Source organism: Orcinus orca, chromosome 4, assembly GCF_937001465.1.
Source record: "Orcinus orca chromosome 4, mOrcOrc1.1, whole genome shotgun sequence".
Taxonomy (NCBI): Eukaryota; Metazoa; Chordata; class Mammalia; order Artiodactyla; family Delphinidae; genus Orcinus; species Orcinus orca.
Genome location: NC_064562.1, coordinates 84,345,144 through 84,362,716, shown reverse-complemented (window position 1 = coordinate 84,362,716; position 17,573 = coordinate 84,345,144). Strand labels below are relative to the sequence as shown.

At 39.3% G+C, this 17,573-nt stretch overlaps 1 protein-coding gene across 1 annotated transcript in view; it reads left to right on the top strand.

Annotated features, from left to right (window-relative positions):
* The first annotated feature begins 1,425 nt into the window (after positions 1-1,425).
* The window catches only part of ATP10D (ATPase phospholipid transporting 10D (putative)), a 95,816-nt gene continuing 79,668 nt past the window's right edge, over positions 1,426-17,573 (top strand). The window contains 1 exon segment of the mRNA XM_033425490.2: positions 1,426-2,015. The gene's annotated coding sequence lies outside the window, so the exon portion shown is untranslated.

Genomic DNA, 17,573 nt, shown 5'->3' with positions numbered 1-17,573 from the left:
TTCATATTTTCTATTTCTTCCTGGTTCAGTCTTGGAAGGTTATACCTTTCTAAAAATTTGTCCATTTCTTCCAGGTTGTCCATTTTATTGGCATAGAGTTGCTTGTAGTAATCTCTTAGGATGCTTTGTATTTCTGCAGTGTCTGTTGTAACTTCTCCTTTTTCATTTCTAATTTTATTGATTTGAGTCCTCTCCCTCTTGATGAGTCTGGCTAATGGTTTATCAATTTTGTTTATCTTCTCAAAGAACCAGCTTTTAGTTTTATTGATCTTTGCTATTGTTTTCTTTGTTTCTATTTCATCTATTTCTGCTCTGATCTTTATGATTTCTTTCCTTCTGCTAACTTTGGGATTTGTTTGTTCTTATTTCTCTAGTTCCTTTAGGTGTAAGGTTAGATTGTTTATTTGAGGTTTTTCTGATACGAGTATTGTTACTCCAGCTTTCTTTTGATTTCCATTTGCATGGAATATCTTCTTCCATCCCCTCACTTTCAGTCTGTATGTGTCCCTAGATCTGAAGTGGGTCTCTTGTAGACAGCATATATATGGGTCTTGTTTTTGTATCCATTCAGCAAGCCTGTGTCTTTGGTTGGAGCATTTAATCCATTCACGTTTAAGGTAATTATTGATATGTATGTTCCTATGACTATTTTCTTAATTGTTTTGGGTTTGTTTTTGTAGGTCCTTTTCTTCTCTTGTTTTTCCCACTTAGAGAAGTTCCTTTAGCATTTGTTGTAGAGCTGCTTTTGTGGTGCTGAATTCTCTTAGCTTTTGTCTGTCTGTAGAGCTTTTGATTTCTCCATCAAATCTGAGTGAGATCCTTGCCGGTTAGAGTAATCTTGGTTGTAGGTTCTTCCCTTTCATCACTTTAAGTATATCATGCCACTCCCTTCTGGCTTGTAGAGTTTCTAACAGCTGAGAAATCAGCTGTTTACCTTATGGGAGTTGCCTTGTATGTTATTTGTCGTTTTTCCCTTGCTACAATAATTTTTCTTTGGCTTTAATTTTTGCTAATTTGATTACTATATGTCTGGGCATGTTTCTCCTTGGGTTTATCCTGTATGGGACTGTCTGTTCTTCCTGGACTTAGGTGGCTATTTCCTTTCCCATGTTAGGGAAGTTTTCGACTATAATCTCTTCAAATATTTTCTCTGGCCATTTCTCTCTCTCTTCTCCTTCTGGGACCCCTATAATGCAAATGTTGTTGCGTTTAACATTATCCCAGAGGTCTCTTAAGCTGTCTTCATTTCTTTTCATCCTTTTTTCTTTATTCTGTTCTGCAGCAGTGAATTCCACCATTCTGTCTTCCAGGTCACTAATCCGTTCTTCTGCCTCAGTTATTCTGCTACTGATTCCTTCTAGTGTAGTTTTCATTTCAGTTATTGTATTGTTAACCTCTGTTTGTTTGTTCTTTAATTCTTCTAGGTCTTTGTTAAATGTATCTTGCATCTTCTCAGTCTTTGCCTCCATTCTTTTTCCGAGGTCCTGGATCATCTTCACTATCATTATTCTGAATTCTTTTTCTGGAAGGTTGCCTATCTCCACTTCATTTAGTTGTTTTTCTGAGGTTTTATCTTGTTCCTTCATCTGGTACATAGCCCTCTGCCTTTTCTTCTGGTCTATCTTTTTGTGAATGTGGTTTTTGTTCCACAGGCTTCAGGATTGTAGTTCTTCTTGCTTCTGCTGTCTGCCCTCTGGTGGATGAGGCTATTTAAGAGGCTTGATGGGAGGGACTGGTGGTGGGTAGAGCTGGGTGTTGCTCTGGTGGGCAGAGTTCAGTAAAACTTTAATCCAGTTGACTGCTGACTGATGGGGCTGCGTTCCCTCCCTGTTGGTTGTTTGGCCTGAGGCAACGCAGCACTGGAGACTACCTGGGCTCTTTGGTGGGGCTAATGACAGACTCTGGGAGAGCTCACGCCAAGGAGTACTTCCCAGAACTTCTGTTGCCAGTGTCCTTGTCCCCACGGTGAGCCACAGCCACCCCCGCCTCTGCAGGAGACCCTCCAACACTAGCAGGTAGGTCTGGTTCGATCTCCCCTGGGTTCACTGCTCCTTCCCCTGGGTCCCGATACGCACACTACTTTGTGTGTGCCCTCCACGAGTGGAGTCTCTGTTTCCCCCAGCCCTGTCAAAGTCCTGCAGTCAAATCCCACTAGCCTTCAAAGTCTGATTCTCTAGGAATTCCTCCTCTTGTTGCTGGACCCCCAGGTTGGGAAGCCTGACGTGGGGTTCAGAACCTTCACTCCAGTGTGTGGACTTCTATGGTATAAGTGTTCCCCAGTCTGTGAGTCACCCACCCAGCAGTTACGGGATTTGATTTTACTGTGATTGCGCCCCTCCTACTGTCTCAATGTGGCTTCTCCTTTGGCTTTGGATGTGGGGTATCTTTTAGTGAGTTCCAGTGTCTTCCTGTCGATGATTGTCCAGCAGCTAGTTGTGATTCTGGTGTTCTCACAAGAGGAAGTGAGAGCACATCCTTCTACTCCACTATCTTGGTTCAGGGCTGACTAACCTTATCTTTAAAATACTTTTCCTACCTGGCTGAGATGTTGGCATCAAGCAGTTAGTAAGTGCACTCATAATATTGGTCTATTATGTGTCATTCACCTTTCATATATTAACTCCTTACAACAAACCTAAAGAGAAGGTCTTATTTTTCTGATGGGGAAACTGAGGGTTATACAAAGTCTCACTGGGGCTGAACGGTTAGAATCAGTATTTGAGCTTATGACTGACTGCAAAAGTCCTCTTTGCACTCTGCTAGTTACCTCTCCCTTGAACCAATGTGGTGGCTTGCTGTAGACCAGCGTTTTCAACAGTGGCATTATTGGCATTTGGGGCCAAAGTATTCTTTGCTTTGGGGGGCTGTCCTGTGCGTTATAATAGCATCCATGGCCTCTCTCCATTAGCCCTCGCCCCCTCAGTTGTGACCATCAAAAATGTGTCTAGGTACTATCAAATGTCCCTGAAGGTAGGCAGGAATTGCAGCCAGTCCAGCATCACTGATTTAACACAACTTAAGTCATCAACAGTCTGAGGACAAATGTAATTGTCATCTCTGGGAAAGGTCAGTGGCTTTAGGTCACCTTGGATTTCAAAGATCAGGATGGAATTAACCAAGTAGAATCCCAGCAAAGAACCCCACTCCATCATTCAACAATACTTTTTGCACACTGTTTTGATCGCTTGACCTTTATCCTCTTGAGATTTTTCTTATTTGAAGAATACTCGTTCCCTGGATGCATAGTATACCACCATGAACCTGACTGGACACTAGTTAATTTATTTCAAAATATTCATTGAGTCCTTGCCATGTGCTGAGCATTGTCCAGGTACTGGTTAAAGCAGTGAACCAGATGTCGTATAGAGCAGATATGAAACAAATAATCATAGCTCATTCCCCTTTCTTTTGAATAATTTTGTAAAGCATATCTTTAGATTACAATACAGTGTGTTTATCATGTTTTACACACACACAAATACACAGCTTATCACATAGAGCTAAAGGTTGCCCTCTTTCATATAAATGAGTATGAGATAGCACACTAGGAAATTTGTGTTCTGCCAGTTTAAAAAGATACTTTGGCTCTAGTTTTCAAAATGAACACTTATCTGGTCTAGCTCCATTTCAGAACTTACCTATTGGTTAATGGTTTAATGCTCTTAGTGTTTGCTGCTGTGAAACCTGGCCCTAAACATGTCACAATTTGTCTCATGGGGATTAATCTCTGAAGTATTTCAGGTAATGAGGGAATCTCATGAACTTCATGCCTGATCCCTCTCCTGGACTGTGTGCTCTTTGAGGACAAGAACTACGGAGTTTACACAGAACATTTCATCGTTTTGTGTGCAGTGCCTGGAACAGTACTTGGCTGACGTGTGGTAGCTCTTCGGTACCTATTTATTAAACAAACATAAGGAGAAGCGATCTCTGAACAGTGAGAGTAGGTTTCACTAAATAAGCCTTCTAAGTTTCTACATTCTGCTCCCTGAAGACCATTGAGGTTGTTAATTCAATTTGTTCTAAGATAGTTGGAAGTATAAGTTCAATCTTGATAAAGGCAGATAATTTGGGCAGCCAAGGGAGATACAAATCTATGAAATCAGATGGGAGCATTCAAAACATGGGGGTCTTCAACTGCTGGATGAAAACCTATGGATATGCCTCTGAAGACCCTGAAGGCGTCACTTTATACAGTACTTTGCAATAATTGGTGCTTTGAGCATTGGTGCTGAATTCTCAGAAGAAAATTTATTTAAAGTGTATTTAAAATGTAGGAAAATTAAGAAAATTGAGAAGAAAATTTATTTAAAGTGTAGAAGAAAATTTATTTAAAGTGTAGAAGAAAATTTATTTAAAGTGTATTTAAAATGTAGGAAAATTAAGAAAATTGAGAAGAAAATTTATTTAAAGTGTAGAAGAAAATTTATTTAAAGTGTAGAAGAAAATTTATTTAAAGTGTATTTAAAATGTAGGAAAATTGAGAACACATTTATAATGATTTCTATCATGATGAAATTGTTTTGATACTTAAGGGATAAACCTTAAACCTTCTGAAAAAATAGGTTATTCAGAAGAACTTCTTAGAACAATGAAATTCAAATACATCATCTATTTTAAAAAATAGATTCTACTTGTTTTATTTCCTTTTTTATGTCTTTTGTTGCAGTCTTGTTAGCAGCCATTTTAGGGTTACATGCTGTAGACCTTAATATAAACTATAGTTTAGCATGTATAATAAAAGCTGTAATATGAAATAACTAAGATATCATGAGATAACTAAGCTTATATCACTTCTAGAGTTGGTGGTTGTTAGGGTATTCTGGTCATTACTGCATATAAGAGAGGTATTATTTTATTCATTTATTCATATGTCCATTCCACGAATATGTATTGGAAGTCTGCTCTGTGTCTGATACTGTTCTAAGCCTAGGTTACATCAGTGGACAAAGGAGATAGACGCTCCCACTCTGATGGAGGGGGGAGGCAACAAGAGCTAAAATGCAAAACTAGTTACAGATTGTTAGAAAGTGACTTAAAATTCTATGAAAAATAAGAAAGGGAAGGAGAATAGGGATTGCTGAGACAAGGCTGTGTAGGGGGGCGTGGAATAAAGGAGGAGAGGAGGAATTGGTTGGAGAGGACATGGAGAGTCAGGTATGTGTGGCATTGGCGGCTGTTATTATAATTCACATGGGAGCCTTTAGAGAGTTTTAAATTGTGGAAGAAGTTTTAAATTGTCGGGTTCTAAATGAAGTGTTAATAGGACAGGTAGTAGAGTCAGACTAGGGCGATAGTGGTGGAGGTGATGCCAAGCGGTGAGGATCCAGAGATAGATATATATATATATATATATATATTTTTTTTTTTTTTTTCACGGTACGCGGGCCTCTCACTGCCGTGGCCTCTCCCGTTGCGGAGCACAGGCTCCGGACGCGCAGGCTCAGCGGCCATGGCTCACGGGCCCAGCCGCTCCGCGGCATGTGGGATCTTCCCGGACCGGGCACGAACCCGTGTCCCCTGCATCGGCAGGCGGACTCTCAACCACTGCGCCACCAGGCAAGCCCCAGATATATTTTAAAGGGAGAGCCAACCGAATTTGCTGACTGACTGTATGTGGGTTGTGAGGAACAGGATCCAGGATGGCTCAAAGGTCTTTGGGCTGAGGATCTAGAAGGATGGAGCTGCAGCAACTGACAGGGCTGATCTGTGGAGGAAGCAGGTTTTGGTGGGGGAGTATCAGGAGCTCCGTTTTGCACATGTTACCATTTGGAGATGAAGCCGAATGGAGATGAGCTGCCTAGTGGGCTGTCAAAGGTACACATCTGGAATTTTTAGGAAAGAACTCTGTGCTGGAAGGTGGTTATGTGGGGGGGAATCTGTAGAAATTCTCTTCTGATGGCTTTAGTTTTCTCAGTAAAATAGAGACATGTCATCAGCAGGAGGAAAGTTGAGAGAGCTATGGAAAATTAGAGGAGAGAGGAGAAAGTCTAAAACAGTTGGCTGTGAAAGTGGGAAAGTGAAGACTAGAAACGCGGTATGATTGCAGTCAGCATGTCTGGCCAACTTGTGGTTCGTGGTCAAGAATTTAAAGTGACACTAAACATGCTGGAAACTTCTTTGTCACCATATCTTTGCACATGTTCTTACTTATTTCCAGTTCCTTAGCATTTTTCTGAGAATGTTGCTGCCATTATGAGGGCAAAACATAACATCAAAAATTGACACTAATCAGGGACCTTGTGTATTTCTCTCAGACACTTTCAACTTGCAGATATTGGAACAGAGTGTGTAGAGATTTAGAGCTAACCAATTTGAATATAGCTAGGGTAAGGGTTTTGCCAAGAAAGAAGTGAAAGAGGAGCTAAGAGGTTGAGAGAATGTACAAGGAAGTGATAGCACTCTTGACCACAAAATTCAGACTGTGTAAGCAAGGAAGTGTAGCCATGCAAGAATAAAAGGCAGTGAGAAGAGGGTGGGTGGTCAGTTGCTTAGAGGTCCCTGTGGGGTCAGAGAATTTTGAAATCAGGTTAAAAATGAATCATGTATTTTAAATAAATGTTATTTTCATGTAATGAATCATATTTCAAATATATGGAAGAACTTTCTATTAAATACATCTAATTAATTTTTAAACTTAAACACAAATATTTGAGTTTGTTAGCTTTAGTTTTCTTTTTAAAGTGTACACATTTTTTAAAAAAATTTATGTATTGGTTGCACTGGGTCTTAGCTGTGGCAAGCAGGCTCCTTAGTTGTGGCTCACAGCCTCCTTAGTTATGGCTCACGGGCTCCTTAGTTGCAGCCCACCTCCTCCTTAGTTGCAGCCCACCTGCTCCTTAGTTGCAGCTCGTGGGTTCCTTAGTTGCAGCCGGCGGACTCCTTAGTTGTGGCATGTGAACTCTTAGTTGCAGCTGGTGGACTCCTTAGTTGTGGCATGTGAACTCTTAGTTGTGGCATGTATGTGGGATCTAGTTCCCTGACAAGGGATCGAACCTATGTCCCTTGCATTAGAAGGCAAATTCTTAGCCACTGCGCCACCAGGGAAGTCCCTGTTTTTCAAATGAAGTAAGCTTAGTATTTTTTTCTTCTAAATGACTTAAGTTCTTTTTTCCTTATATTATTCCTATCCTTTCTCCCAACCCTCACATTCTTTGGTAGGTTGCCAGATGCTCTATGCCTTCTGCCAACCTATTGCTCAAGTGTTTCTGCCTGGTATCAGAGCCTTCTAATGACTGCAAAGGCTCTCACTCCATCCGAGATACTTGGATTAGACTTGGGTAATCACTTACCAAGCTGTGTCACTTGGGTGAATTTCTCACTCTGAGCCTCAATTTCCTCATATGTAAGTGGGGATAATAATATGTACTTTGTTGTAAGAATTAAAGTTAATGTATATTTGTCCTGAGCACAGAACTTGGCATGTATAAATGGTACATGTTGTTATGATCTTAGGTTTATTGAGTTAATAATCTTTTATTAGAGTTGAATAACTGAATCTCAAAAACATGCTTTTCTGTCATTTCAATAACATTATTTTAGGAGCATCTAGGATTACCAATATCAAAACATAGTATTAATGATTAGTATCATTAACATTTTAATATATATTTGATTTTTTTCAGCATTAAGAATAGACTAAGACAATAAGAACCTGCTGTATAAAAAAATAAATAAAATAAAATTAAAAAAATAGACTAAGGCAGAGTGGGACCTCATTATGAGTATGGGTGAGATTTTTTTTAGTTCCCAGTAACAGAGATACACACATATAATTGCAGCATTTTCTCTGTCTTTTTGCTAGCTTAATTCAATTTGGAGCCAACGCAGCAGTGAAAGGTAACTCATTTAGATGTGTGGTCCCTTCAAGAAAGCTGAGGTATATTGAAGAAGTGAGGTAAATCTTTCAGTGTCTAGTTGGGAGATTGTGTGTGTGTGTGTAGACTTTATTCTCACAGGAGAGAACGGAAGAAACTCTTTATATTTAAGTTTGGGAACACTAAGAATGGGCAACTTTTTCCAGAATAAAACAATGCATCTATATGTCCCAGTTATATTTTATACTTCTGCCTTCTTTCAAAAAAACATGTTGTATTTGAAATTTTTAATTTGATAGAAGCCTGTCACTCCTTGCTGTAGAGGGTTCTTTCCCTCAGTCTGAGTTAGAGGATGCTTCTCTGATGTAGAACAGTATCCTTTGTTTCTGTCTCGCCACTGTCAGCCATAGTGTCTATTTTTCAGGTCATGGTTGTTGAATGAATTGGGACTGAGTGAGCTTGGTTTAAGCTCTATTCTAAAAGGGTTATGTGCTTGAATAGAGTTGACTTTTTCCTCTTTAGCATCCTAAAAATGACAAAACTGTCACAAAGATTTCTTAGTGGTCAAAGTGAAAGATACTATGACTTAGCTTCTTATATACCTGTATAGCACTTCCTTTCATGATAATAATAACCAATTATCAAAAGTAATTACTTTAGGGCTTCCCTGGTGGCGCAGTCGTTGAGAGTCCGCCTGCCGATGCAGGGGACACGGGTTCGTGCCGCGGTCCGGGAAGATCCCACATGCCGCGGAGCGGCTGGGCCCGTGAGCCATGGCCGCTGAGCCTGCGCGTCTGGAGCCTGTGCTCTGCAACGGGAGAGGCCACAACAGTGAGAGGCCCGCGGACCGCAAAAAAAAAAAAAAAAAAAAAAAAGTAATTACTTTAGTTCAGTGTTTTTGGGGATGTATTACCCTAGCCTGGCCTTTTGTTTATTTCTAAAATATAGAGTATGTACTTCTACTGGAGAGTTAGTTCAAGAAGTTCAATTAACAGGAAATATTAAATAGCATGCAGAACTCCAAGATGACTTTATTTGGCAAATCTGATTCCTTCCACCTAATGAATAACCCTGAGGATTATATAACTTTGTTATTCAAGGGCCACACTTTTTCCACTGAATAAATTGACCCTTGTAATCACCAAAGCCTGTATTAGATACATCTACAATGGTTCATATTTATCTTCGTTTTCAAAGATTACATGGGGTGAAGAAAAACACTTTCTCCTTTTGTAGATGGCAGGACAGTCATTACTAAGGGAGCCAACATGTTACCCTGACACATGATGCAACAGAGAAACCAACAAAGACATCAGATGATCTTGCTGCCATCGTTATTACCCGTCAGATAAGGAATTGGTCTCCTTGAGGTAATAAGCCACTTATAGAGAGAGTTGGACAAGTCAGAGATGACTCAGTTTCGAACCAGCCCAAGTTTTGTCAGGGCTCAGAGGGAGGGTTACCTGTGACATACAGGTCAAGGAGACTCTCATATCTTGAGTCTACTGCAAAACAGTTCCTGTCTTATTCTCAGAGACCTATAGCTATAAAATTTCTCTATTTTTTATTGACCCTGATAGGTAACTTCTCTTTCTTCCAAGGTTTGGAGCATATGAGAACTTTGATATTGTGTTAGTGTTTTCTCATCTTGGTTGAGAGGATAATCTGTCAAGACCTGGACCCATTGTCCTACCTTGCCAAGTTTTTGGAAATGTTGGTTGAAACAGATTGTAACTGTATTAAACCTGCAGAAAGAATCAATCCTGAAGGCCTGTCACCAACCTCTGGGGATTTTTTATGTAAACTAGACCTTCATTATTTTAGTTAATTCTAACCTTAGACGAGAGGGTCTGCTTGTATCAGCTGTCAAGTCATTGGTACATAACCTTAGTCTACACTCTGAAAGGTGATGGGCTTCCCCACACTAGGAGTGATATCTAATAAACTGGTCACTCTTAATTACAACTTTACATTTTGAAATAAGGTTATTTAACATAAAGCAGTTGTTCTCCAAGTGGGTCCCAGGACCAGCACACTGGCACTACCTGGAAACTTGTTAAACGTGTTGATTCTTGAGCCCTACCCCAGACCTGCTGAATCAGAGACACAAGGGTGTGGCCTAGGATATTCTGATGCATGCTGGAGTTTGATAGCCACAAGCAGAGCATCTCGAAATGACTGTGCACAAGAATGTTTTTCTTTGTAAGATGAGTGAGATCATGTATATATTCCAAGTTGTTTGCTGGCTGGTGATGACCTCGGAAATTTTAAAGTACTAGCTGGGCCTATGGGAATTCATTATCCTGTATTTACCTTTGGTAATCTGCCCTGCTACAAGCTTCATTAAACATTCATTAAGGGAAACAGGGTTTTTGAGAACTGTCTGCTTTCAAGTACATTGGTGTACAAGAAGGAACATAGTATGGTATGTTATTTTAGGTATACTCTTATTGAATGACTTGTTTTTAATATCATCTAGAAAAAATAATGAAGACCCTAGTTAGAAATAATTTAGCTTAAAATGATTATATTTCATTATTTTTAATTTTATATATAAATAGGACTGTATAGTTGGAAAGGCATGCTTTTGGAGTAAAAAAATTGTGTGCCTTGAGTTCCAAAACCTTCCCTGACCTTTTGTTTCTTCCTCTGAAAAATGGAAATGAAACTCTACACCAAGCTGTGAAATTTGATTTAAATATGTGAAATGTATTTCATAAGCAGTAATAATCATTATAGAGGTGTTAGCATTTATTCTCTAAGCAATTCTTGGTTTATATTTACTTTTGAACTTAATTGATTTTATGATTAAAATTGATAGCTTGTAGATTTCAGAACTTTGTTTTTATCAACTTCTCCGAGTGAAAGAAATATTGGATCAGGTAGCAGCATGCAGACCTAATGCTAATGGCAGCATTAGACTGTTTCATAGCAATTAGTTACAACTTCTTCCTTCAAACACTTTAATTTTAAAACATTATAAATCAATACATTTTCAATGTAACAAAAGAAAGAAAAGTTAACAATCTCTTTCTATTTATTCCCTTTTTATTGCCTCCTTGAGATAACCAATTTCTACAGCCTCATGTGAATTATTCTATACTTTTATTCATGTCCTTGCAAAAGTATATAAACATACACACATCCAGGCAGTTTGTTATCAAGTGAAGTAAGCCAAGGCCAGGCCAACTATAGATTCAACAATGCAGTAAGAAATGGAACCTAGACCTATGAATCTGTGGTGAAGGAAGATAGTCCTTGGTTGCTAATCAGTAGACCCTTCTGTGCTAATGTGACCCTCTTACAGCCTAAGAATTTGAAAAGGCAGTGGGCTTGTGTTCCAGGCTCTTGTGACCCGGTGGGCGCCTCATTTCCCACAGTGGACAAAACTACTAAATAGTCATAGCTTCCTGAGGAACTAGGCAGTGATGGGAGCTACACCCACTCGTGTGTATCCCAGATCTTTGCAGATCCTGTTTACTGATTAGGTAGTAAACCAAAGTGAAATTTAAACTGTGTCCAAGTTCTCCTTCTCACCATTCTTTGAACCCAGGTCGGCCATTTTGGTTTGTTCCTCATTTGTTTTTACAAATTTTGGATTGTTACATTTACATTTCTCTGTCATTTTCTTTTTTTTTTTCTTTTTTGCTTCAATACATAATAGTCATCAGTCCAGGTCAATGGTTAGAGAAAGGTTATTTTTAATATATGCATAATATCCTATAATGTGGATATGTTATGATTTAGTCAGTTGTTCTCCAGTTGACTTTCATGATATTTCCAGGTTATTGTTACTGCCAAAAAACCCCAACTACAACATACACTTTTTTTTTTTTTTTTTTTTTTTTTTTTTTTGCGGTACGCGGGCCTCTCACCGTTGTGGCCTCTCCTGCTGCGGAGCACAGGCTCCAGACGCGCAGGCCCAGTGGCCATGGCTCACGGGCCCAGCTGCTCCGCGGCATGTGGGATCTTCCCGGACCGGGGCACGAACCCGTGTCCCCTGCATCGGCAGGTGGACTCTCAACCACTGCGCCACCAGGGAAGCCCAACAACATACATTCTTGTACATATACTTATAGGTAAGACTCCCCAAAGTGGAATTGCTTTGTCAATTGTTATATGTATTTAAAATTTTGAGAGATACTTTCAATTTTGGGGTGTGGGGTGATAGGAGGAGGAAGATTGCAGCAATTTACACTCCCATTGCCAGGGGGTTTGAGTCTCCCTATCCTCACCAGCACTGGCTATAATTGTTTTAATATTTATCGATTGTATGGATAAAAGCAGTATCCATGATAGCTTCAATTTGCAACCCTCTGGTGACTACTAGGCTGTCTCTTCATATTTATTGGCCCTTTGGATTTCCTCTTCTGAGAATTGCTTATTCAAATTCCTTGCCCAATTTTATTGGGTTTTTCATATAAATTTGTATAACTAATTTGGATACTAGGAATATTAAGAGTTTGCCAGTCATTATGAGCTGCACTTGTCTCTTGATTTTATTTATGACTTTTACTATATATGATAGATGATAGATAAATGAATGGTTAAATTATGTGTCTTTACTAACTTCTCTCTTGCTTAGGAAAGGTTTTCCCAGCTAACAGTAATAAAATATTATTCTAAATCTTCTTCTGGTAAATTTACTGTAATTTTTAAAAACTTAAAAGCTTCTAATCTATCTAGAGATTTGTTTTTAAGTTATTAAATTTAAAAAAGTCATTAAAATATTTTAATAAAAGCTCTACTTTTAATGTATAAAGTAGGAATTTAGCTTTCTTGTTTTCAAGATGGATGACCATTTATTCCAGAGTTATTAAACAAATTACCATTTACCCAGAGTTGAAATTCCACTTATGCCATATATTACCTTCCTATTCATACAAGGATCTACTTTTGGACCCTCTGCGTTAATTTTCTATAAATAATTAGAAATTTAGTGGCTTAAAACAACTCCAGCTTAGTGTATAATTCTGTAGGTCAGAAGTCCAGGTACAGTGAGATTAGGTTTTTTGCTCAGGTTCTCAAAGGCTGAGATTAAGATGTCATCCAGACTGAGTTCTCCTCTGAAAACTCTGGGGAAGAATCCGCTTCCAACTTTATCCAGGTAGCTGGCAGAATTCAATTCCTTGTGGTTGTAGGACCTAGGTCTCTCTTTTCTTGCTGGCTGTCAGTTGAGGATGCTGTCAACCCTTCCAGACCACCAGCAGCCGTTCTTTTGAGTTTTATTTCATTTGCTAAATTTTATTGAGCTTTCCCAACAATATTCATAAGTGGCAATTATAAAGAAGTTTATACTTACGTATTTTTAGTACAGATATTTATATGATGGTAATAAATGATTATTACAATAAAATGGTTTTCTTCTACCGCATAGTTGCCTTGCTATGAAATAGTATTGCAAGTTGGGTGTACGTAGCTTTTGGTTTGTGTTAATCTCATATCCAATCCCTCTCTCCTAGTGTTAAACGTATTAAGAATCTTGATCTTTAGGATCTGTGGTCATATTAATTAACTTCTAAATTCCAGATAAAATGTTAATGTCACTTAAAGCAAGGTGTCCAGAGTCAGGTGCCTTTGGACACTGCATTTCTGGATAATATTAGGCTTCAGGTAGCCATGCTGAGCCTAGGAACATGCAGTCCTTTTCATGTAGTTAATCTTTAATGGTATTTTTCCATCACTAACCAGTAGCAAGTTTGTTGTAATCCAAATTTTCACATAGTAGTAGTTTGCTGTCAAACTAAAAACGAAGTTAGGAATGGAGACTAATAAAACCTGTGTAAACTATAGTTTTTTTTTGTTTTTTTGAATGAAATAGTCTTCTCCCTCCCTTTAAGGACAGAAGCTCATTCAGGAGTAGTATATCCAGGTCTAAAACATTCTTTCTTGTTCCAAGTGATGATTGACCTTTAAGCACTTCTTGGTATATTTTAAAAATATATGTTTTGTGTTAATTCTCAAGGCAGGGTTCCAATCCGTGGCAGAGTATCAGGTCAAATAAAGCATGGAACCATCTGGTTTATTAGCAGAAAACCATGACAAGTCAGCTCTTCCCGGAGTGGGTTAAATCTTAGAATTACGAGCGATGTTCTTGAAAGATCCTAAAAATGCTTCACAATAAGTTGCTCATTGGCGCTTTTGTCCACAAGGTTGCTCTATTTACCCCTGGGAACAGTTGAGAGAGTATTGCTCTGCTCAGCTAGTTGCTCGCCTGGCAGGTTCTCCAGTTCAATGAAGAGCAAAGTTGCTAAAGCTGCGTGTGACCATGTGGTTGAGTGTGAGTTACATACCCTTGAAGAAATTAAACATAACTGAGTAACTGGGTATAGTCGTTACTATCAATACTATGCATACCAATTCTCAGTTAATACTTCTGAATAAATACTGTAGTTGGGAGAACATTTCTCAGATTATTACCACAGTTGTTAATGTTTACTTAGCACTTACTCTGGTTCACACCCTGCTCTAAGGGCTTTACATATATTAACTCACTTAATCCTCACAACAGTCCTTTGATCAAGGTTAGGTGGCAAGTGTAGGTCCCAGGAATTTATGTCCATGTCTCGCTCCTGAGTCTATGCTCTTAATCACTAATATACGCGTATTGGTCTTACAAATCTAGAAGGAAAGAATGATTTCCTGAAAAACTCTTTCAGGCCTGGAGGAGCATATTCCTTCAATAAAGGTAGAATGATGCAGTCACAAGCTGAAATTGATGGCTTCTGTTGCCTCAAACTTTCGTCTTTTCCTTTTGCGGAAGGAAAGCCAGGCTGAGCCGTGAAAGAGGAAACGGTGTTTTTGTTTCCATTTCCCATACTATTACTTTTCTATAAAATTCAGTGATCGATGGTCATTTGTTGATCATTCTCACTTTGGCCAAGCATTTGACTCTGTGGCGTCTGGACAGGACTTAGCTGTGTCCCCTGACTTTGAAGAATGAAGCTACCTGCAGCCCACTGTAGCAGGAGCAGTGACTGAGCCGTGCTCAGGACTGTTATGGTAGCAGAGAAGGGAATGCCCTATTGTATCTCCTGTGTGGATCCTTCTCCATCTCCCCTACTCTAAGGTAAAGCTAAAACAGTCTAGAGGGTGAAGAGAGGCTGGTGTGGTGAGTGGGTATATGACTGATGAGCCTGCTAGGAAGAGAGGGCAGCATTTGCACAGCTGCAGGGTATAGGTTATACTTTGCAACCTCCTTGATGAGTCACCCCGGTACTTATTAAATTCCACATTCCTGGGCACCATTCTATAGCCTCTGAATCAGAATCTCCAGGGGAAGTGCCTAGGGGACTGTGATTAACAGCGCCCTCAGGGCACTCTTGTCAGTAGGTTGGGGGAGCTTGGAAAACACCGCACAAGGGGAATACAGTTTGTTCACAAACATAGAATGAATTTTAGAGCAAACGGTTGAGGATGAGATCAGGTGGTCTGAAGGTCAGTTTATGTCTTGCTGTCTTCTGTGATTGTTTGGATTTCTATTTGTATCCTACTGAATGCCGCTTACTTCTCAAGTAGCAACAGATAAATAGAACATTTACTTAGACTTGGACAACTTTAATTTGCAAGCAGCGTGTTGAAAGCTCGGACTTCAGCTCAATTTACGGGGTTTCCAACCTTGACTTATTTATGCTGAGAAACAGGCAAGGAGAAGAGTGGGGAAAAGAATGAACATTGTTCATCTGCAGTGTGCCCCATGACTCTTAACAGCATCGCATTTTATTCACTAGCAAGTTGAGGCTAGGAGGTCAGTTACGAAGGCCACAGAGCTATTAAGTGATGCAACCGATATTCAAACCTGGGTCTATGGAGCAGGAGGAATTTGATTTGTCAAAAAGTGGTGATCAGACTGCTCATTCACTCAATTAAAATAGGTGAACCAGAAAATGCAGGGTTAGGGTCAGGGGCCGTGATGAAAAAGCTTCACCATTCGTTACCATGTGAAAATATGTGCCCAATATTCTGTATTTTTTTCTTTTTAAGAGAAGCTAATTATCAGTATGTTATATAAATTTGTCTCCATTTTAAAATGTTGGTCCTATATTCAAAAAATGTAAAACAATGTGTTTGGCAACACCGTGATACAAAATACATCATTGGGTAGAATTTTGCTTAAGGGCTACTGGTATGTGACTTCTAGATTAAATAATCTCTAAAGTCTAAGCTTTAAAATGTCATGATTCTTTCTGATTCTTGATGAGGTATGATTTACTGTGATCCACTTTCCTTTCATATCTTAAAGAATTTTTTCTGAATATGTGAAATGTTAATAATGAAGCCTTCTCTAAGTATCAGTATACTTTTAAGTTTGCTGGGGTAGATGGGGAAGGATGAAGAGGCTACTTCTGGCTTCTTGCTACTGGGAAAAGTGTTGCCCTCCCCTGAGCCTTCTAGTCCAACTGCTGTTTTTCAGTGCCTCTCTACTATCAGAGGGGCTAAAAATGGCTCTGTCCACTTCCATGTATGCTTTCAACCCATGTGGTTCCACATGCAATCAGTGTCTCTCCAAAGTATGTAGAGCAACACATTAGTGAACCTTGAAACCAATTCAGTGCAGCTTGACCAGTGTTAAAATGAGAGAGACTGGGCTTCCCTGGTAGTGCAGTGGTTGAGAGTCCGCCTGCTGATGCAGGGGACACGGGTTCGTGCCCCGGTCTGGGAAGATCCCACATGCCGCGGAGCGGCTGGGCCCTTGAGCCATGGCTGCTGGGCCTGCGTGTCCAGAGCCTGTGCTCCGCAACGGGAGAGGCCACAACAGTGAGAGGCCCGCGTACTGCAAAAAAAAAAAAAAAAAAAAGAGAGAGACTGAGAAAGAGAATAGAGTAGAATAGAAGATGCATGCATGGCAAGTAGGAAGGGCAAGAATTGTTCTGTACGACTTTGTTTTAGCTGTATGTGTGTATGTGTGTGTCTGTGTTCCAGGTTGCATCATAAAATGTATTTCTTACTGGCCTGGCAGTTAACAAATTTTGTAAGCACTGAGCTAGAGTGACTAAATATTATAGATCCTTGGTCGTTCCTCCTCGATCTAAGATGGTATAAATTCTAAGCTGGAAATTTGAAAGAATTTTTACCACATGTTAATTACCTCCACACTTGGTCCTTTTTGCTCAATCCCTTGAAAACATTAACAACTTCTCCATCTCAGGGGTCCGCAGACGCCTCTCCATCCCCGGGCCAGAGGTGATACACCATGAATTACCTGAAGTTAACACCCCCTACATGCTGTATTTGTTTAATTATTTCTAAGTTTGAATTCTGAAGAAATTGTGTTCCAAAATTTAAAAATCTAAGTAGAATCTAGATTGTTGTGTGAGACTGTGGACCCTAGAGGGATACACACTCCTCTGTCTTAATAAGAATTTAATTGCAAATGAAAACTTCTCTTTTAAAGTTTCCAGAAATAATATAAAATTGTACTAATTTCAACCTTCTAAAAACTGTGAGGTTTGTCATAATGGTCACCTGATGGGAGGAAATGCATGAAAAGCCCCTAGTGCTTATGTTAAGTATTTTACATTATTTATTGATTCATTGATAAAGCACTATCTTACATCCTTATTCTGGGGAGATTTCTGAATATGTTATGAACTACTTTAATAACTCCAAGCTCTCATTACTAGTTATAGGTTAAGAAGCTATTTTTATATGCAGTTGACCCTTGAAAAATGCAGGTTTGAATTTCAGGGATCCACTTATACTTGGGTATTTTTCAGTAGTAAATATTACAATACTACCAAATCCTAGTTGGTTGAA